Source organism: Anser anser, assembly GCF_964211835.1.
Source record: "Anser anser genome assembly, chromosome: 1".
In the NCBI taxonomy this organism is placed as follows: Eukaryota; Metazoa; Chordata; class Aves; order Anseriformes; family Anatidae; genus Anser; species Anser anser.
The window spans coordinates 213638845-213661266 of record NC_139720.1 but is presented as its reverse complement, the minus strand read 5'-3'; the positions used below and the strand labels follow the sequence as shown (position 1 = coordinate 213661266).

The window sequence follows — 22422 nt, the reverse complement described above, 5'->3', positions numbered from 1 at the left end:
GAGCTGCGGTCATGGCTCTGCTATGTGCCTCCAAATACCTGCGCCTGTCCCCTATCGCCCTGCACGCGGGGAAAAAAATGTGAAAAAACATCCCTGTCATCCATCAACGTGCCCAGCAAGCAGGCAAATAAAGTGCCCACATGGGATGTATTTTCGCCAGGATTTAAGATAACCGCAGAGCTGAAGGAGGGGGAAGGAAAGGCGTTTGCAAGGCGCTCCCAGATGCAACGCCAGCCTGCTCCTATCCTGCTGTGGCCAGCCATCGTCTTTTTGGATCAGGTTCTAGGTTTTGATTTTTTGCCTTCTCTTTTCTCCTCCAGATGAGGTTTCCCTGCTGGAGGGTGCAGCCTTTTGGGTTATTTCTGAGCTTGTTTTTTTGGAAAAGCTGCTTGTGAGCTGTCGGCTTTGCCCATGTCGGTAAAGGAGCCTGGTGTCTGTCTCACCTCGCATGTTGTTTTGGCAGCACATCTCCTCCTTTTGCACCATACACAGCTCCAGGGCTGGCTCTGAGCGTGGGCCAAAAGGGTGAAAAACAGCCAATTTGCAGAAAAAAAAAAAAAAAGGCACTTGCTGAAGGGACCTGCTGCTCTCAGGTGAGTATTTTCCACCTTGCATTAAAACCTGATGCTGGGGACAAAGTTCAGCAGGTCTGAGCACCCAGCAGCTCGGAGCCAGCCCCAGCTGCTCTGATTCATCCCTGCTCTCACAGAGTGCAGGAAACAAATCCCAAGCGTGGTGTAGGCACAGCAAAACACTCATCAAAACACTCATCCTTTCCCCAAACTGCTGCCACGTGCACCTCCTGCGCCGGGACCCCCAGGGCTTGCAGGTGAGGTCCTGGGGAACTCCCCCCCGTGGTGCACGCTTGGGAGAGCAGGGGAAGACCAAGATGGAAGAGGATGGAAAAAATAAATAATTGTTGGGTTGAAAAGGGCACAATTAGAGGAGGAGGAGGAGATGTCAGCAAGCTGCAGCCCCCAAATCTGTGCCCGACCCTTTTCATCTGTTCCCCTGCCACTTCCATCAGCCGGGATGGGAACACCCCGTTGCGCAAAGCATCCCCCTGAGCAGGCTTTGGGACGCGATCGCCTTCGATATAAATATCCCAGAAACAGATTTTTTTTTTTTCCTTTCCCTTAGAAGTGTTTTCCCTTATGGCCACTCCGCTCCCCGCTGCCAAACGGGGATTTACTGGTGCCCGGTTAACTGCGTCCCGGGGCGTGCAGGGCTGGATTTTTGCTCTTGTTTGCCGAGGTTTCCAAGGGTAGATTTTATTTTCGCTGCACCCTGCGTGCGTGCGTGCGTGCGTGTGTGTGCACATCGCTCCCGGGGTGGACGATTTCCAGACCTCCTGCTTCAGAGGAAGATGGGGGTGGAGGAAGGCTGGCTCGCCCAGGAAAAGAAGGGGGGGAATCAGTGCTACGTGATGAGGCTTTTTGGGGGTTCATCACTGCCAAAACCCCTTCGGGACCAAGCACCCCAAGACTTCCCCAGCCCCTCGGGGGTCTCAGGGCCATAGGGGAACCCCCAAACCTGCACCCTGGGGGCACCTTGGGGGCACCCTGGGGGTACCTTGGGGGTACCCCGATGCTTGCAGCCAGCCGCATCCCCGTAGGGACACCCCTACTAAGAAGGGGCTGGCAGCTTTCGGGTGCAGCCTTCCTCCTCCTCCTCCTCTTCTTCCTCCTCCTGCCGCTGTCCGGGGCGGAGCCCGCCCGCCCCCAGCCCCCGCCCCGCTCCCGGGAGCGGGCGGCGGAGCCGAGCCGAGCCGCGCCGGGCTGCGGGGACAGGGACGGGGACAGGGACGGGGACAGGGACGGGGACGCGGTGGTGCCACCTCCCTCCTGCCGACCCTGCGCTGTCCCCAGCCCCCGCGCTGCAAGGGGACAGCGGGGGGGCATCGCTGGCAGGGGCCGTGTCCCCCCCTATCCCACCCCACCTTGGCGACACGGAGGATCTCCCAGTGGCAGCAGGTAAATGGTTGGACTGGTTGGACTGGGGAGGTGTTGGGAGGGGGAATGGGGGGCTTTTTGCATCCCCCCCCCAGCCTTGGGACCGGCCCCGGGGGTGCAGGGTGTGCCCGGGGGGGTGATGCTGAGCCGGGGGGGGGTGTTGGGGTTTGGCCAATACACAGCTTTTGACACCCAAAAGGTGCTGCGGGGGAGCAAAAAGGCGTTTCTTTCCCCAAAATGTGTTTCCTTACCCTCTGTGCTCCCCCACCCTATTCCAAGTGGTGTCCCCCCCCCCAAAAAAATATTTAGCTCACCTGGCTGGGAGCATCCCAAGCAAAGTTGGGAGTCGATGGGTGCTGTTGTGTGGTGGGGGACGTGGGTGGGCACCCGCCTGGGATGGGTGCCCGGGTGCCCCCCGAGCTCCCCAGGACCCCCCCAGCTGCCAGGGTGTGGATCCGGCCACCCCCCCCCCACCCCCCGTCTCCTTTAGGCCATACTTGTTTTACAGGTAACTCTTCATTTTTAGACACCGCTCGCAAAATAACGCCACCCGCCGTGTCCCACGGCCCCGAGGCTTTACTCCGGGTTTGTCCGGTGCCGTAAAATCCTGAGAAAGCAAAATCCCAAAAGGGTTTTATGACAGCTTGCCTGGTGAGGGCTGGAGGAGCACCCTCTGCTCTCCCAGCACCCAGCTCCCCCCCCGAGCTCTGAAGCTGCCGTGGGGACATCCTGGGTGGCTCCTGGGGACATCACCCCGGAGCAAAGCCCGGTCGTGTTGGGCACCCCGAATTTCTTGCCAGAGCCGAAGAGGGTAGATGTAGAGAGTCTTATCCTGTCCTCGATGCTCAGCAGGGAAATCGGTCGGGGAAAGAAGGAATTCAGGAAAAGGGGAGAGGAAAAAAAAATCTCGTCGCTGTTTTATTGAAGCTCTCTCGCTAGTCCTGTGTGTTCACTGCCTAGAAAACTGGGCGTTGAGGAGTCGCAGTGGAAATGTGAGCTCGCCTCTGGAAAAGGTCTGTTGTAGCAATTCCTGGTGTGGAAGCTGCTAAATTTCACCCTGGCCAGATGGAAATGGGGATTCTTCAGCCAGAAAGAAAACAACAATGTCAAAAAAAAAAAGAAAAGGCTTCTAACTCACAAGGACTTGGTTTTAGGGGTGGGCTTGCACAGCCACTATTATTATTTGTAATTGTGTGGGCTTAAGCTTTGTTTTGGGGCTGGGAAGGGATAACTGATACATGTGCAGAATAGTCATGAAAATACTGCATGTGAAATTAAAAAAAAATAAATAATTACGGTTCTCTTTGCTGGCTTTTTGTCCCTGTGTGAAGGAAAAGGAGTGCTCGCCCGGTGAGCCCCCCCCAGGGTTTTTTGTGTTAGGAAGTTACCCGGGGCATGGGGAACGCTGAGCCCCACCACGCCGGGCGGGCGCTGCGTTCTCCTCCGGGAAATTCAGAGCATTGCTTATTAGTGAGCAAAAGCAGCACTGGGGCTGCTTCTTAAAGAGCTTTTTTTTTGGGTTTGGATCCTGCACCGATGTAGGGTGAATGCCCTCTACCTGCTTTCCCTCTCCGAAATCGCCAGCTTGCGCTTGGCAGGTGTGGCTGGGGCAAAGCTGGAGTCAATGGGCTCCCTGCCTCGCCATTCATCCGGCACCTCCACGTTCGTGGGCTGTCAGATTGCTGCGGGAAGCAGTCCGTTAATGCATTGTACAGCCTCAGTCCAGCCGAGCGGCGGTGCATCTTTAAAGGCTGCTATTTTAACCTGTGTTCCCCTCGTCAAGACCTGAAGCACCTCCAAGCCGATATTCGGCAGCATCCAGCTGCTCCGTGATGCAGCAGGTACGGCTTCAGCGGCAAAAATAAGCTCTGCTTCGAGGCAGAGTTAATTTTGGAGTGGGTGTCTCTGTCAAGCTGTACTTTTTTTCTATTAAATAAGCATGTTCTGCACGTTACGCTCCTCCCTGCAATGAATTCTCCACTTGAAGGCGAAGCATGACTGATGTTTGTCTTGTGCCTCGACAACGAGCGGCGCAAAGAAAATGAGTTCGGCTCTGATCAATTTAGTTGGTGTCGGGCTGTAGATTCAGAAGCTGCTGACTTGGAATTAATGATAAAAGGCTGAGTTTTAGCAAGGCAACAAATCGCTTTTCTGAGTCAGGAAGGTTGTAGCGAGATACCGAGCCATCTGCGGGGCCAGGGGTTGTTTCTTGCACCTTTATCCAGAAAGCGCTGGGTACATTTGATTGTAGGTACCTGCATTAAGATTGTTACAGCATTTCACTCTGCCCAATTCAAAAATCAGTATATAAAGGATGTTTTTTGTGGTTGTTTTGTTTTAAATGTGTGTTACAGTACAATTATATTGTAGGTTGAGGTCAAGATCTTGGCAGGGAACGGCTCCTTCACCCTTCTTGTTTGCTTCGAGGTGTTTTGGTACTCGCAGGTGGTGGAAGTTAGATCTGGGTGCCCTTTTAAAAGACGCACCTGCAGGGAATATTGTCCTTTAGCTGGCTTTTAAGTCTTTCTGAGGGTGAAGATAAAAGGATATGGCTGCACTTTGAAATGCTCATGGCACTGCTGCTGTGCAGCTACGGGCTTGTGCGTCATGGCTTGGGTTTAGCCAACACGAAGAGTTTTGGGGTTGGACGTGGATGGGTGTTTAGGGCTCCTCTCCTGCAAACCTGTGGTGTAGCAGCACGCTTTCCCTGGGGGGGTGATGTTGCTTTGAAACTACTTTTCCATGAGAAAATACCCCTGGGGGGGCCGTGCTCCTGCCCAAAAGTGCTGTAACGAGATGCTTTACACCTTCCTGCTGGCAGGGAGATGAAGCGATGGGATCCACCTGGCCACCACTTGGCTCCTGCCATAAAGAGGCATCGTTAAGCTGCCCCAGCTGGGAATTATGCTTCAAGGAGACCAAATGGGGCTGGGGGAAGTTCTGGTTCTGCTGCTGGCATCACAACAAGCGCTGCTGGTGCTGTGTGAGGAGGCTGGGGCTGGTTTGGGCTCTGCGGGTGCCAACCAGGGCACTTCTAGGGTGAGTGGTGCCTCTTGGCTTCTCCTTGTGCCTTTGTCACTCGGGACTGAGGTCCCAGGGTGTCACCCAGGGCTGTAGCTCCCCGGGGTCACCACGCAGAGCTGGCCATGGAGCTGAGCAGTGCCTGCTGCTCAGAAGAGGGCAGTGTGACACCAGCGAGTTGCTGCTGTCCCCCAGCCCTGTGTGGAGGTGCCCCCTTTTCACCCACCCAGGGCTCCGGGAGGGTCCCTGGGGTGTGGATCCCAGTGCCCCATTCCCCTTCCTTCCTTCCCTTACAAATGATTTCCCTTCCAGCTACGTTCCCTGCTGCCTTTCCGTGCACGCCAGGGCGCTGGCGGTGTTTACCAGACCTTTGCAGGAATATTCTGTGCATGATGCGGGGAAAAGGGATTTAAAGGATTGTTTATAGCCATTGCTTTTGCTTGCCAGCCTGTCTATAAACAGTGATTAGATGCAGCTACTTTAATGCATGGCTCTGCTTTCAAAAAAAAAAAAAAAGCTGCACGCTGGTGTTTGGCTTCTCTGCTTTTTCCTCTGTAGCTAACCGCCGAGTTCTCCCCACTTCCTCCAAAAATACCCACAGATACTGGCAGGACAACAGCCTGAACGCTTGCTTAAATAGCCTCTCGTTGCTCAATAACCCCCCAAAAGCCTTATTTTTATATGTAATTAAATATTTGTGTAATGACTCTGCCAAGAGAGGGGTTCAAGGTACAGCGTGTTCCCCCGAAGGGTGTTCAAACAAGGACCTTCTTGGGTGGCAATGGGAAATCTTCCCATGCTTGGGTCTATCACACCACACGGCGTGTTTTCACATACTGAATCCATTACACATCTTGATTGAGCTCTGTCTCTTTTTGCCTGTCTGGCCTTTGGGCAGGATCAGCTTTATGAGAAACGTTTCTCTTGTGAATGGGTTTTTGGCGCTGGTTTTTGTGGCTCTTGAGCCAGGTATTGCTGAGATGGGCTCTTTTTTTTCCTCCTCCTCCTGGATGAAGGATGGGATGGGGGTAGGAGAGAGGCAAGCTGTGCCTCGCCCCAGGTGATGCACAAATCTGGGCACCAGCTCCATCACTGGGCTCCCCAATCTGTGTGCAGTCCCACTGGTGGCTAATCTCTTCCCGGGGAATAGCTCGTGCTGGTTTTGATGTAATTCCTCAGCCATGACAAAATCAAATCCTCCTGCTCTCCAACCACTGTGTCCTCTGTGCTGCTTGGAGCTGGGTTCTCAGCAAAGCCTCGTGCGGTGCTCGGGGTCCGAGCTGCTGCATCCTGGAGGAGTTGGATGTGATGGACTGTAAGTTTTTTTTTTTTTCCAGGAATGCTTAAAAGAGCCTGTTTCGCTTTCAGTTTTACCATGTGGTGCTGTGTTCACACAGCTTTTATCTTCCAGCTTTGCCTTTAAAGCAAGTCTGCCTTTTAAAATGTTCAAATCCTACAATTTCTCTCTTTTAAATCCCTGCAGTTTCTGTTAGCCATTGTAACTTGTAGAATCTATTTTGTAATTACAAGATAGCTGGTCCATAGGTTTCCCTTCCCCCATGGTGAGGTGAAATGAAACTTTTCTCCCCCAGCCTGAGGTTAGATACACGGTGCAGAAATGTTCTGTCTGGGCGCTGGTTTTAGCTATGCTGAGCTTCCGGCTCACACACGCACAGGTTGCTCAGGGAAAGCATCTCACTTCTGATGAAAATAGCGCAAGGTGAGAACCAGTGTTTCCTTTAATAGGTATTTTGGATGCGGCATTAAAAAGGGCATAATGGACTGGTGAGTGGTGTTCTGAGCTGCTCTAATAGACTGTATCTTGAGCCACTTGTCTGGCATTGATGAACCTCTTGTGTTGACAGCCACCTCATCATAAATTGTATTGCCTCAGTCTCAAATCAAGCCACTGGTCAAGTCACTACCTCAGAATTACAGTAAAAAAAAAAAAGATTAAATTTTTGGACTGGGAGTCAACAAGAAAAATGTGGTTACTGGTTGCGATGCGGTGTCCAAGGGTTGTGGGTCCTCAGGGTGATGCACCGAGGGCTGAGCGAGGCTTTTAGGAAGCTGATGTGATCCTGGAGCACCCTCTGAAAGAGGTTGGACAGGATCTGGGGCTGTGTCTGGGCTTGCTGTCCTGCTAAATGTCCAAGGTCCCTGCAGTGAGGGCAGAAGCGTGGTGTTAAGGGGCAGGCTTGGCCCTTCAGAGGTGCCCCGTGCACGTCACCAGTGCCCAAACTCTGCCCAAACGCCCTCGCTCTGGGATGGATGCCGAGGGCTTAGGCTTGATTGCAGGGATTTACCACGGCAAAGTCTCGCTGTGATACTTGGGCGGATTTTGTTTTTCTTTTTTTAACAAGGGGTAATTAATGCTTTCCTTGGGATTAAAATATTTCCTGCATGTCTCAGCTGTTGATGTCGGAAGGACTCATCCAACCCTTTGACCTCTGGCTCTTTGGAGACAAGAAAGGCTTTGTGGGGAAGGCAAGGAGTGTACAAAACCTGCTTCTCTCTTACCCGACTGCTTTCTTGTAGGAAGAAGCCCAGGATAAAAAAGTTTCTTGATGCTGTCAAGTAGGTTTTGTAGGCAGTCACCTGATAGAGCAGTGATTGTGTTTGCAGGTAGTGTGGGAATTGTGGTGTCAGTCTGCCTGCTCGTTATCCACGCATCTCCTCGATGAGACTTTTAAACAGCCACTCAAACCTACTGCAGCTGGAAATCCAGCAAATCAGGAGGGCTTGTGTCTTGGTCAGGGTGTCCGTGCAGGAATCCAGCTGTGTGACTTGCTCCAATGCTCTCATCCTTTTCTCTCTGGAGTTTTTTGGGTTGGGATTTCTCTGTCCATGGCTGCAAGGTGCTTGTTTGAGCCTGGAGATGTGTGCCGTAACAACGGCTGAGCGGTCCTCGTCGTAACCCGTGTGTGGGTTTGGGGTTGTTGGGAGCCCTGCGATTCATCAAGCAAAGAGGTGAGGCGAGACCCACGGCTTCTCAAAACTGCTATTTTTAGCTGTGTTCCTGTTAACATGCAAATTGCGTTTATCGCAAAGGATTGCTCTGCGCTTGCCACGCTGAACTTGAAAACCTTGCTTTCCAGCTTCTACAGAGATATCGAAAAGCTTACCAAAAATATGTATTTAACATTTTCCCCATGTTCACAGTCTGGGTCCTGTGAACTCCTGGACTGCCTGTGACGTGTTTGTACCCTGTAAATTCACAGGGGAGGGTGGCTCCCTGTTTTAGGGGCAAGTTACCCCGTGCTTGGGCTTTGGCATTAACTTGGAAAGCTGCTGGTGTCTGACAGCCTGCGAGCTCTTTGCAGTTGTGCTTCTTTTCTACTGCTTTTCCTCCTGTCCCAAGCCTGGAGACAGCATCAGTGTTAAAACAAAGCAGCTAAACTCATCCTTAGCTCTGAATTAATCACTGATGCAGAACGCTTGCCATCTTCATTAAAAGCCTGATTTAAAGTGCAAGGTTTACAGCTTGGCTGGAGACGCTTCCCTTTATCACAAGTGTTTCCTAATCCGTCCCCTCTGCGTGAGGATGTTTCTTGTTTGCATCTCGGGGCTCTTGCTCTGAGAGCTGTATGTTAAAGGAATGCGGTGTACTCGTGGGTAAGCCAGCTGTGTATGTTAAAACGTTAATGTGATGGGAGTAAAGCGTGCTCTGGTGTCTCTTAAGCTGTCAGGGAAGTCTCTGCGCCTCGCAAGGTCACGCTGCTGCATAGATGTGTGTTGCTGAAACAAGCTGTGCAGGGCATCCGTACGCAGTTTTGTTTTGCAAAGAGGAATAAATCTGCTTGTGTGGTGATAGTGAGAGAGCTGCTGTCCCTGAAAACACGGGCAGGAGGGGTGGAGTTGAAGGCCAGCACCCAAGGAAGCATCCGCCCTTGTGCCTGCACCCCTGCACCTATCAGCCCTGTAATGTGTTGGGGTTTCAGCTCCGCTCCTGGCTTTGCATGGGGTAACTGGTTGGGTGAAGCTGCAAAAGCTGCTGTCGTTTACAGGCATTTGATGCTTCTATTTTCTTTGATCAATTTAATGAGCTCAAAACTGGAGCTGGGAGTCTTTAGATGCAAGAGGGTCTTTGACTTCTGTGCAAACCCTTCCCAAAAGCCCTCTCTGGGTAGGGGTAAGCATCTCTCCTGCTGTCACAGGAGCAGTGCTGGAGACAGAAACCTGCTGGGTTTCCTAGATTTTGTCAGTGGGGCCAACACAACAAATGAGGAGACATTTCTTCTTGGCAAGAGTGGTCAGGCATTGGGACGGGTTGCCCAGGGAGGTGGTGGAGTCCTCGTCCCTGGGGGTGTTCAAGGAAAGGTTGGATGTGGTGCTTAGGGACATGGTTTGGTGGGTGACATTGGTGGTTGGGGGCTGGTTGGACCAGATGATCTTGGAGGGCTTTTCCAGTGTTAGTCATTATAGGATTGTAACACTTGCAGCCCTTTAAAATAACCCTTCCAGAGCACCTTGCATATGGCTGCTAGGTTTTAGCATCTACCAACCTTTTCCCCTTCTGCTTTTAAGGGGAAAGTCTTTCAGTGAAGCAAGCTGGAAGCTGCGAGCAGTCTGTAACAAGGTGGATATATCTGGTAGTCCAAGCTCCATCAGCTCCTTTCAGCCTGGAAAATTGCTTTCCATTTTGAAAGGAGAAGGTGCTGGGGAGAAGGTGAGCGGTGCCACCAGGGTGGGAGAGCTGGGTGTGAGGCTGTGCTGCAGAGGCCACCATGCCTACGGGCACCTGGGGCATCTGGGGACATGCTTAGTGCTTGCTTAGGGGGTGGCCCAGATTGGTATTTTTGGGCACTGAAGACCACAAAGAAGCAGTGAAATGTCCAGTTTTATAGGTAGGAAAAACATGGCAGGAGCTAACACAACTGCCAGCTGTGGCTCGATGGGAACAGACCCCACAGAGGCTGCTGGAGTGGAGAGGGGATCCCAGCAAAGGGCAGGGGCAGAGCACCCTGCTGGCATATGGGGGGAACAGGGCCCTTTCTGTGCCTCTTTTATCTCCAGGGGAGATGAAATTACATGGCCTCCAGCTAGGAGCTGCTAGAGCTCTTGGAGAGATGCACCTACTGAGATATCCAGATAAAGCTTGAGCATACCCATTTGTCTCCCCTGGAAGAAGAACATGGGGAGGAAGCCCTCAAATACAGTAGATCACTCCAGTTTTGGGTTTGATCTTGAACGCAAGGTTGATTCCTACAGTTTTTGGGTTTCCAGCCCTCAAAACCTGTTTGGTTTGCTCTTGTCCTGGGTCACAATGCAACTCTAGCTCCACCAAAAGTTGCTGAGTGGAAATATTCCCCCGCTTCTGGGGGGCTGTTGCAAACAACTTGCCTGCTGCAATGCATCTGACAGGCTGGGAAAGCTTTGGTGTGTGCTGACCTCAAGCTGCATGGCTGAAAAATGATGCTGGGAAGCCTTAATGATGCTGGTGACCTGCCCCTCTGTCACCTGGTGTGGGGTGGCAATTGCTTGGGCTGGAGAACGGGCTGTGCTGTGCTGGGAGGGGGTGGGAGGAGTGGACAGAGGTCGGCTGGATAATAACAAGGCTGGGTTCGAGCTGGTGACCTGAAGGTAAAGGCTTCTGATGACCTGAAAACCCCTCGTGGCTTTATCTCGATGTGCTAAATGCCGCTGTATTGCAGCGGGAATGTGATTAGTTAGCAGGAATGGAGCCTGGGAGCTTGATTGTGAAGCTGTAACCTGAAGTCCAGACTTGTAGGGATGTGAAGAGTTACAGATCCCCTTCTAAGAGCAGAGCGAGCTTAGACTAGGGGGTCCTCTATTTCTAAAAATGTCAGTTTATGATGCTAAAAATCTTTATATCACAACAGTCCTTAAATGCAAGCTTCTGGGGCAGTAGTCTGCTAGTAGAGAGTGGTGTATTAGAGCCATGAGACCATCATGTAAGTTCTCTTGGCTTCTTCCTCCCAGGCACAAGGAAACTATTGTCTTTTTCCTCATTTCCCTGAAGTTTGTAGCTCAGCTGCAGTGTCTTTGGAGCGATGGATCTGCACTGCTGGCCTCAGGGCTGGAGGCTGTCCTGCTCCTCTCCTTGTGGTCTGGATGCTGATGACTCTTTTTGCAGTGGAGCTTGGGGGTACCTGGGGTGAGGAGCAAGGAACCCCCGAGGTCATGAGCTTAGGGAAAGCCGTGTCAAAAGGCAACGTGTCCACTTGCATTTCTGCAGCTCCCCTCCATGGGCATTACGTGCTGCTCTCTATCTCTGCTGATATTTGCAGTGGCGATAAGAGGCTCGGCAACAAGTGTGCTCTGCAGCAGATAAAACTTGCTGTGCGCAAGAGCTGTTCCAGCCGGGAGCTTATCAGCCCTATTAAAACTTTACCGATCAGCAAGGCTCGAGAGAGGTGGGTGTTTCGGGTCCTTTAGCAGAAATGCTCAATGAGGAATTGCACTGAAGTACTGCTGCTCTGTAAGTCCTGCTCAAATGTGCTTTTTTTTTAAAAGGCAGGGAATAATCTGGGGAATAATGAGGCTTGTAAAGTGGCCAAGGGTTTGGCTTGCCTGCAGCCAGCTGGGTACTGCCCTGCAGGTTTGTGCATGTAACGAGCTGGCTGCTGATTGAGGAAGGTGGTAGCTGGTCACAGTGTGGGCTGAATTAAATTGAGGGATCCTCCTCCTCCTCTTGCATCTTGCTGGGCTGCTCTGTGCTTGGAGAAAAGAGCTCCTGGTGCTTTTGTGCAACAAGTACAGAGAGGACAAATCTCCCAATTTGGCTTGATGCTTTTTTAGGGCATCTGCAGGGATGGTGAAAACCTGGCCTGAAAGGGTACAGTGGTGTGAATGGAGACAAGGAATTACCTGGTTCCCACCTTGATTTGGAAGAACCTAATTCCCATGTGCTGCCCAGATGCACCAAGATGAGTGGAGAGGCTGTAGTCTGAGCATGGTCATGTCTTGTCCTGATTTGGGCAGCTGACTCCATCTGTATGCAGACTTCTCCGTTCTCATGGGATTTGCAACTTGTGGCCCCTCCAGAGGGTGGGTGCCCATGGCTTCTCTCTAAAAATACAAATAGGGTTAATTCTGTGCTAAACTCCTGAGGAGGGAGGTGTGATATCTGCTGTACAGGGGAGTGGTGCAATCAGAACTGTTCAGAAATATCCTTTTTCCCTTTTGGCACGAAGAAATGAGACCTTTCATCTCCATCCTCCCCAAAACTCCTTCCCTGGGAGGGATGGAACCTGGAGGTTGGAACCAGATAGCCAAATATTTCTGGTGGCAGAAGTACTCATGCTCTCTTCAAAGCCATGCTTTGGACTTTTAGTTGGATGAGCCAGGCTTATTCCAAGGAATGTCAGCCCTGGCAGCGCTGCAGATAGTCTGAGCTGTTGGAGGAGATGGCATTCGGACAAAACCGGGAGCAAACGCTTGTTGCTGTTACACACAAGGTCAGCGTGACCGTCTGGTTCCCAAATCGGGCAGTTGGGTTCAGTTCTTCAGCAAACACTTGCTGCTGCTCAGCTGTGTAATCAGCTAACAGGATTTAACTCAGCGTTGTGTTAGCAACGTAATCAAAAAAAAAAAGAAAAAAGGCCAGAGTTAAAATAAGTGGAAATGTGAGTTCCTGGGGCTATCCAATTCCAGTACCAGATAGAAAAACTGTCTGCTTTCTACCAGGATTAATACACTAGCAGTTACATCAGAACTGACTCGAAATGTTATAAAGCTGGGGATAAAGAACATCTATTGGCACTTATTACATCTCAAAGACCTTATGCTTAAGGCAGCATCTCCTGTGAAATTTCTCTTGTTTAAATAGTGCAGCTGGAAAATGCAAACAGCCTCTTGCTTTGAGGGAAGGTGGTTGCAGTGACCATGGGGTTGTCTTTTACCTTGGGAGCTGCCACCTGGAACCCATGACAATTTCATACTTCTAGAGGTGATTCTGTGCTTCAAGCTGGAAATGAAACACAACCGTGGTGGAGCCTGGGGTGAGGCCTAGGAGGAAAAAAAGATAAGTGGTGGTAGAAGGAGGAAGCAAATAGCTTGAAGTGTCTAGGTTGTGTACCATCACTCTCTAACCTTCCACGTGCTGGCATCAGATTTGGATCTCAGCACAACTTTTGTGTTCATGTGGTGGTCTTTTGTTCTTTATTTTTTTTTCTGACACCTTGTAAAGCTCCAGAAGATAACTACTTATAGCCTTACAGAGTCCTAGGAGGAATGCTTACTGGAGGAAAACTCCTGTCTGAGGGCTGCTTTTTCTGGGGAATACCCAAGCGCTTGACCAAAAATCAGGACTTTACACCCTCCTTGAATGTGGCTCAGCTCTGCCACAGCTGACTTTAGCTGGCTGCCCTTAAACACATCACTGTGGTTCAGCTTTGCCTGAAGCTGATGTGATGTTCTGCTCCCAAACTCACCCTTTTTTTTTTTTTTGGGTGATGGTTCCCATATGTTTGGTTGCAAAGGGTTGGCTTTTTTTGGAAGGGAAGGTATGAGATAAATATTGCCTAAAACACTCGTGGCTGTCAGTTCTACCGAGCCAGCTCTTTTACAGGGGTGTGAGTAAAACCCTGTTATGTCTCATGCACCATCAAGTTTAATGCCTGCTAAATGGCAGAGCTGTTGAGAGGAAGCACTGGGCTGAGGCAATGTAGCTGGTATTAAAAAAAATAATTACTGCTGCTAGTGGCTGAGCTTCCAAATAAATCGTGCTGTGGATGTTTGGTGAGTGGATACACGGGGATTGCTGAGGTGTCTGGATTCTCCCCAAGGCTCGCTGCCAAGTGGGACACTTGGGAAAGCAGCAACTACCTGCACGTGGGGAAAACGTTGTGTCCCAGTGGTAATAAATCCTTTCATGGCAAGGAAATATAAGGGATTTATTTAAATCGTTTTCCTATTCTAGCATTTAAAGCAGCTACAGAGTTGGATCCTGTAACCTTTTTTAATGTTGTAAATGATAGCCAAAGTAGGGTTTGTCACTTTTTTTCTTCTGTAGAAGCATAAAATGCATGGGGGTTTATAGGGCTGAAAGATCTCAGTGCCCTGGTGGCATGGGTTTTGTGAAGTACTGTGCGCCATGGCCACCCTGCAGCTCTCGGGTGCTGGAGGCCTTCTTGAGTTGTCTTTTGCTAATACTTGTTTAAGAAATTTTGTTTTCTGGAAGTTACTTTGCAAAACAGTAGAATTTGCTGGGTAGGATGAGCAGGACTTGTCTGAATGCACCTCTCCACAAAAATGGCTTGGTCTTGGTTTTTTTCTCTTCCCACCTGAAAACAAACAAAAAAAAAAACAACGCAGAACTTTCTGCTACACAGTTCCAGCACAGACGGTACAGGCAGCATGAAAGCTAATATCCTACTGCTCCAGTCCAGCATCTCCTTCAGGAAAAACCTTGCTGTGTGACGAGGACACTGAAAGCACTGGCATGGTATCTCTTGTGGGAAGAAGGGGAGATGAGCTGGGAAAACAATGAAGTGCAAACAACGTGCTTCAGGCTCTGCTGCAAACACAGACCCCCTGCAGGCTTGGGCAGAAAGCTTACGACTGTTGGGACTAAAACCCATTGAGGTTCTTGCTTCAGCAGATGAAGGTCCTTCATCCTTCATGCCTGTGCTTGGATTTTCTCCCCTTCCAGGGGAGATGATGCCTGCTTTGCATAAGTAGTACGACAAAGTGTCAGGGATTACTGCTGTGGGCGTTAATGTGTTTATCCCCCGGGTGCTTCAATGGGATTTTCTTAAGCTTAAAACACGGTGACCCTCAACACTAATCTTCCTGGGGAAAGAAGGGCAATGTTTTTTACTTCCATGGTGTTATTCTATAAGATTAGCTCTACTGCAGTCCTGTGGTTGTATCAGTCTCTGACCTTCCCAAAGCGTACCTGATGCTCCTTGTGTGGTTTTCTCACCCCCCGTGAGAGATGGGGACCGGGAACGTGCTCCTCTTTCTTCCTACCAACGCTATCCTGTGGCCAATTATTTTCTATTACAGATGACTGAAGAATGGTGTAAAGGGGGGAACAGGTCTTTGTGGGATGTTATGAGTAAGTAGTTGTCCTGAGATTCAAGGCAAGTGTTTGCTTTGACCTTCATGAGACTGATGGAAACAGTTCTCTCCTTGGGTGGCTGGTGCTCTAGAAGCTTTTCTTCTCCCTTGGTCCTGAGAGGGATGTTTGCTGGTGGACTCCGAGTTATTCCTACCCAGCAAGAGGAAGGCATCTGAAAATGATCATCCAGGGAGAAGAGGCATTAGGTCTTGTGCATGCTATCTGCCTCCTGTTTCAGGCTGGGAGAGCTGAAGCACAGAGTCATTCGTCCTGCATTTTAATTTGAGAAACTCTTGATCTGTTGGATACATGTCCATGATACTGTGATGGACGCTGTCCTGGATGCTGTGATGTTGTAATGAAGCCTGGGGTTGATGCTGTGGTGACGAAGGAAGGATGCCTGAGTTATTGGGTGATGACTGGGGCTCATCTGTCTACTCTATGCATATATTCTCAGTGGCTTTGGACAAGGAGAAAAATGTCTCTGTCAGCTGAGGGCGTGACACCCCTTCAGGATGGGATGGTGGGGCAGTATGAGGACGTAAAGACTTGGGTACTGTAGAAAGGCATGTAGACACACAGGTTTTTCCCTCTTTGAGGTATGTTCCCACAAATCCAGCTTTCCTGGTGCTGATCTTGGGCTGACTGTACTTTGTGACTGCTCTGGAGAAGAGTTTGGTGTCAAAAATGAGTGGTTTAGTGTGAGAAGTCAGGTGCCTGCTTCCAAGTACACTTACCACCAGCTCTGGCCATCTCCTGGAATGGAAGGGATGCCAGAAAACCCAGTACGAGCCACCTCTTTCTGTGGGAATTGTTTCTGGGGGGTAACCATGTGTGTCCTCAATATTTGCCACTTTGGAGGTTGCTGTTAGCAGCCTGTACAAGCCACCTGCAGGATCTGTGCTATCACAGGAGTATTTGTGCACCAGTCTTCCACGCTCACCCAGCGATGCAAACACAAGAAGCTGTTGAGCTGTCGTATGGCAAGGAAAGTCTCGTTCCTGGAAAATGCCTCTCCTTAGGTGGGCTGCTCAGACTGTTCCTGCTGTGATGCTGGTGGTTTGAGCTGGCGAACTCAACTTTTTGGATGCCTGCTCTAACAAATGGAAATACAGCCCCAGTGAGGTGTTCAGAGTATCTTAGGCTGGCCAGAGGGAGGGTGATGGCCCCTCTGGCAGGGCAGAGCTGCAGCTTGCTGGGTGGGCAGCACTTCAGATGCACCACTGGTGTACGTAGATGCCACCCCCAACCACATGCACCCTGCTTTCTCTGTTGGGGGTGAGATGCTCAAAACAAAATCTGAGTATCTCTACCGTTGATCTTGTGGTGAAGCTGGGATTAAAAATCTCATCCTTCGATCCCTGTCCCAAAATTCTTTGTGTGTGCCCTCTAGGTCTGTTTTCCTCTTGCAATGGGCAAGATCTGCCGTGGAGAGCTTGAAGGTGGTGGTTCCAGGCCACAGGAGGACTGGGATGGCACCAGCAGGGAGCGAGGTGACTTGGTGGAGATTGGTCTTGGTGATGGGCTGGGATGGATGGGCATGTAACACCCACATGAAGGCGGTGTGATGTGTCTGAAGGATGGGATTTCTAGGGGGAGTGGTGAGTGCTGAGATGAAAGAGGGTCCAGAAAGTGCTGTTTGAGAGGCTGGACTCCATGCCTGGCTCCCAGGCTGAGAAGCTAGGCTTTGCTCTATTATTTTAAGCTCAGCACAATGGCACTCTTCCACAAGAGCAGCAATGCAGAGCCACTGGGGGACTACGACCACTAGAAATGCAGCAGCTCAGGTGGGATTAGAAAAGAGAATCTGCAGCAGTTCTCCTCCTTCACCTTTCCTTCCTAACTGTCTTTGTCTAGTGCAACAGCTAAATGATGAGCACTTGTGGTTTCTGCCCAGCGATGGATGGTAAATCAATACCACAACTCCTTGCAGTGTTGGATGCGACCTGCCAAAAATAGCTGGGAGCTCTGTGGGGGCTGGTGCTTGGCAAAGGGCTCTGCTGTCTTCATCCCAAGCGTGCCCATGGGCTGAGTTTGTGGAGCATCTCTGGAGCCAGTGGGGTGTGAAGGTGGTAATGGGAAGACCTTTCTGCTGCTGTGGCAGTGACCCAGGACTGTTTTGTCCTCTCCTGGGATGTTCACTGTGGTGTGTCTGCAGCTGGAAATGTTGTGTGAGCATTGCTGCTTTTCATCCCAATGATTGAGTAGCTTATGGTACCCTGAGGTAGGACCAGGAACGTAACGGTGGTCTTTGAGCCCAGGAATCTCCCTGCAAAAGCAGCTAGCAGTGATTTGGAGGTGACTGTCCCAGTAACCATGGATCAGGCGGGGTGGGAGTGAAATCCCAGTCCTCTGGGTCTCATTACAGGACCATGAGATATCTTTAGCTGCTTTATCCCTAGAGGCACCAGTCTGTGTGTGGTGCAGAAGTGTCTGAGAGTTGAGCTGGTCTCTGGGTTTAGAGAGGTGCTGAGGGTTGCTCCGTGAATTATTTGGGAGAACAGCAATAAGGAATGCGTTGGCTTCTTGTGTTCAGCAGGGAAGGTCACTTCCCCAATGTGTGGGATGCCACCAGAGCTGGTGAGCGTGGGAGACCTGCCTGGTGCCGGAGGCTTAACTTTCCACTGGTGTTCCCAGGCTGAGCTTCAGGTTGATGTTCAGCTGCAAAGCATCATTGCCATGGTCGGCTAGCTGGTCACACTGAACAGCCTCTCCAGTGGAGGTGGGACCAACAAGGAGGTTGCTTTCAATGCATGATTTGGTTTGTCCCCATCCTCTTGGGGGGGGGGGGGTGGTGGAAATCAGGCTAAACACAGGTCTTTTTAGGACAACTCACGAGCTGCTACAAGGTAAAACACAGAATAAAGTGAATATTGTTTTAATCAGGACAGAGTTTGAGGCTGTTCCATACCCTTATCAACCTTGTCAAGTCCAATTTTTGCTTAGCGGGGCTGATAAACTGGTGAGCCTCCCGTGGCATAGCACAAGCTAATGGGCAGGTGGGGCTGCTGAGGAAGTATTCAGTCCCTAAAATACTTGGTCTAAATCTGCTCTGAGATGTCATCTTCCAAAGGGTTTCCTTGTGTCCTGAGTTTTTGCTGGCGAGTCGGTGACTGTGAGGGACAGCGGTGTGGTTTGTGCGCTGTTAGGTGTGGGGAGCTTTGTGAATTACTCAGACTTGTGGCTTTATGGTAATATAGGAACTTGCATTGCTGGTATGGCAAGATCTTGACCTTTAATGGGATTGGCCATCCCTTGCAGTGTGAGGCAGGATGCTTTGCTTCTGCCAGCCCCTGCTGAGCAAACTCTTAGGTGCCCATACTTAGGTGCAAGTTCCTGTGAGCACTTGATGAGTAGTTGCAAAGTAACTTCCAGTCTCTTCCATAAAATGCAGCTGTGGTGGCTTAGTGGCCTTTACACATGGAGGGGAGAGCAAGGCAAGCTGCTTCCTGGAAAGATTTCTTGCTAGGTCCGACAGTGGTGCTTATTCAGGGTCATTTGGGACCAGTCTGGAGGCTGCCACTGAGTCAGTACTCAGCATGGCTCGGGCACGTGGGTCTGAAACTGCTTCTGACGTGGCATGGGATGTCCATCAGCTGGTGGCTTCGGAGCTCCACGTTATGCCCAGACATGTGCAGGCTGCCCAGGTAATTGTTCATACCTCGTTCCTTCTTGTTTTCCCCTGATCCTGCAGCACTTGGAGAAGGGACTCATGCCCTGCTGCCGGAAGGGCTTCGGTCTGCAAAGATGTCCATCTTCTCTTCCAAAATGCTCCTGAGTCTGTTCGCAGAGCAAAGTCAGCTTACGGGCAGGTGGGATACCTAAACCTGGTGGCTGCTGAAAGCATGGTTAGACATCTCAGTGTCTCCTGCCTTGAGAGAACCACGTGTGCCACAAAGCTTCCCGTGCAGCACCTGGCCGAGCAGGGCTTCAGGAGATGCTGGTGAGCGTGCTGGTTTTGCTGACCCTGTTCCTGCCTGCTGGCTGCAGCAGTGACAGTGTTGAACTGCATCCAAGCTGTCACTCAGGGCAACAACTCTACAGCAAGTCACTGGCCTCCTGGTGCTGGTTTTGGCAACGGGGGAAGCTTGGCTTGGCTGCCTTTATTTATACAGCTCAAACGGGTTTGTCACCCAATAGCTCGATCACTCGTAATTATAACGTCAAAGAAAATCACACCTCTTATTTCCTGCCTGCATACCTGCCTTCTTGCAGTTTACCTTTCTCTGTCCCTCCTGTTTGCTGATATTTTCATGCATCCTCTGCTTCAAAGGCTGTGGTGTTTCAATTTTATAATCAATTTTATTTTTGTGGGGCATGAAAGTCAACGCTGCTGTGGCTTTTGCCAGCTGTCCCCTCCTGGGTACTCTCTGTGCACTGTAGCACCACTAGGAAGGTTTTATTTTTTCTTAGAAGTAGTTAAAATTTAAACACGAAACGAAATGCGGAGGTGGGAGTCTTGGCTGATGGACCTAACTTGTGAAACTTATGTAGCAAAAAGGGCTTCAGCAATGCTCCCTCCTGCTTTTTACCTGCAGTGTTTACATTTTCCTCTTTAGCCCGTTGGCAGTGACTGTAAAACTCCCATTTATTGACGCTATGCATAGCACTGAGCTTGCTGCATCGATCTGGGTGCTTAAATAGCACAAAGATTTTTACCTTGCATCTGGACTGGAATAAACCCTCAGCAAACCCGGGTGCTAATTTTGGCACCGCGCACCCCTCCGCTCCCTGCGCAGGGCAGCAAAGTCACAGGTACTTAGCAGAGCGACCTCGGAGGAATCTTTATCTTGGTGGAAACAGATGGAGTTTGACTTGGTGTCAATCAGGAGCCTAGAATAACTTAATTTTAATGCAGAGGAAGCGGAAAGGTGCAGCGCTGCCACAGCCTGGATGCTGACAAGCAGGAATTAAGCTTGGAGAGCGGTGCCTGGTGTGCACGCTGATTATTTCCATGCTCGAGACGCTTGGCCACCAGGAGGAAACTGCTCTTGTCTCCCTGCACAGGCCTCTGCTCAGGAAGGTGTTAAGCAGGGCATTGTAAAGCATCCTCTTGATTGCAGCCTGCTGGTGGATCCCATACTTGAAGTTGTCTCTTGGAAAAGGGATGTCACACTAGAGTAGGGGTGAGGATGTAACGGGTAAGAGCTTTGAGTCCTTTTATTCCTGTGTAGCTCTTGATGGTCACCTGTAATACTAGGCCAGCTGTATAGTTGGGAATAAGCACAGAAATGGAACAGATTTCATGTGGCTTACTTGCTTTTTTTTTTTCCCAAATAGTTTGGTGTTCTCCTTGCTGGCAGGCCTTTTGGACAAGGAGGTGCTGGGGTGCTCAGCCAGCTGTGAGCAGTCTCCCCTAATTTCCCTTCTCCTTTTCAGTGCTTCATGCACTGAAGTTAATCTTGCAAAAAGGTCTGACCTGGACTTTGCAGAGCACTCCCATGCCCAGAGCTTCCAGCAGTCAGCAGTCTTCACAGGTCTCAGCTTTGTGCCATGATGAAGGTGCACAGCGCTTTGGGCCATGGGTAGTTGCAATCCATCCACTCGGCTCTGCCATGGCTCCAAAAAAGCTGCCTGGTGCTGTAGACCAAGGAACCTTCCAAAGGCAGCTTCTATGTTAGCTTTTCATTCTCTGGGGAGAGATGCAGGACCTTGGGAGTGCTGTGGGTCTCCTGGTAGGTTGAGGTTTCTATAACTCCAGGGCTACATAGTCAGCTCCTTGAATTGTTGAAGAGCTGCTGTGGTCGTTCCACAAGCCTCTGTGGGAAGGCTCAGCATGGTCTCAGGATGGCTCACCTGACTTGTTGGGTAGATTTGCTCACCAGCTTTGTTTTAGTGGTTTGCTGAGGTCTCCAGCTACATCCATATGGCTAGCTAACTTAACAGCTGTGCAATGACCTGCCATCCCTCAAAATGGAAAAAACAAAACAAAAAAACAAAACTATGGAACTACCCTAGTGCTTGGAAGGGAAGGAGACAACAAGTTATAGCTCTCCTTTTTGCTAGCAAAGACTTATGTGAAGGACTGAGTGTTTGTCCTGGTCTGCAGCCTCTGGCGTCACTTAGACACCAGAAAAACAGGAGTTTCAGAGCCTGTTGCCAAAGCTTTTATTTATCAGCTCTTTTCACTGAGCTGGGGATGGGATTGTTTGAATTCAGCCTACCCTAGCTGGTGCAGCTCTGCTGTGCGCCCTTTTCCTCAGTCATCCCTGCTCTCCCTTACATGGGGAGTAAATATCTCAATCAAGAGCCTTCTGGGGTGTCTCAGGGCAGGATATCTGATTGAGCAGTGATACACCAATACAGCTTTCAGCAGCACACGTGGATGCTTCTGCCTGTCTGTACATGTGATCGTGCTGCTGAGCACGCCTTGGGTCTCTGCAGCCTGTGCCTGGTTTGTTGGCCAGGTCAAAAGCTAGAGGGGGTGGAATAAAGGTAAGACTTCACTGTCACTACCATACATAGCTCCCTTAAATGCCCCTTAATATATTGCAAATAACTTATTAACCCCCCTGTCTCTTGCCTCAGTGAGTTTGGGCCTCTCCTAAGCAATAATTAAAGTTTAACCTCAGCAGTCCTTGCTGATGTTTGCATTTTGCTTTGGAGGAAGGAAATGTGATCCTAATTGTTAGATCAAATGGCATCTGTACTTCCATTGTAAAAAGTAAATTTGTAGTGGGCTTAATGAAACCTAGAAAAATGTTCTGGATGGGGACAGAAAATGGACAAAAACTACGTGCCTTTCAAAAACTTTTGTCTCCCCAAGTTACTTCAAGACTTCCTCTTGTGCTTAATAGGGATTTTTTTATCCTGCTAGCTTTCAGACAAGAAAATGGCCTCGGAAAGCAGATGTAAAGGTTGAATTGCATACTTCTGTTTTCATTTGGGTTGAAAGCATTCCTTAGAGACCAGTGCCTGCCTCTGCAGAGATGCTGATGAAGAGCTACAGATCAGAAAAAAGTGGTAAAAATTTCAGAAATTTGACTTTTTAAAACTTTGTAGGTCTCTCTAATTTGAGACCTGTGGATTGCTTGTGTGTATATGGGAGGCTGGTTGCTATAGCAGAACTCCAAAGGTCTTCCAGAAGGCACCTGTGCTTCAGAGCTCCTGGAGCGGTGGGTTTTGGAGAACCACGTCCCTTGCAGGGCTGTCGCTCTGTGTTTGGGCTGGGTGTGTGGTGCAGGAGTAGCTTATAAACTATCTGCCTGTTGGTAACTGGGGTGAGGAGAGAGATCTGACTGTGAACCCCAGGACTTAAAGAGCAGCTTAATGTCAAGCCACGTGGGAGATTTCAATACCGTTTTCTAAAGGTGAGTGGTTTTGTTGCTCCTTTCATCCTTGGGGATAAAACCCACGTGTGCCAGAGCACCTTCCTCCTGTCCTGATGCATGTGAAACACCACGGGCAGCTGGATGGCAGCCA

The 22422-nt window shown here is 50.2% G+C and overlaps 1 protein-coding gene across 4 annotated transcripts in view; it reads left to right on the top strand.

The window, feature by feature from the left end:
• The first annotated feature begins 1721 nt into the window (after positions 1 to 1721).
• GDPD5 (glycerophosphodiester phosphodiesterase domain containing 5) overlaps positions 1722 to 22422 on the top strand; it is a 164373-nt gene continuing 143672 nt past the window's right edge. The window contains exons 1-2 of one of the 4 annotated variants that reach the window (XM_083834216.1): positions 1722 to 1973; positions 2880 to 4991. The gene's annotated coding sequence lies outside the window, so the exon portion shown is untranslated. Of the gene's footprint in view, positions 1974 to 2879; positions 4992 to 11218; positions 11351 to 22422 lie in introns of those variants that run through there. The other 3 variants (XM_083834215.1, XM_083834218.1, XM_083834219.1) reach the window with 3 other exon arrangements.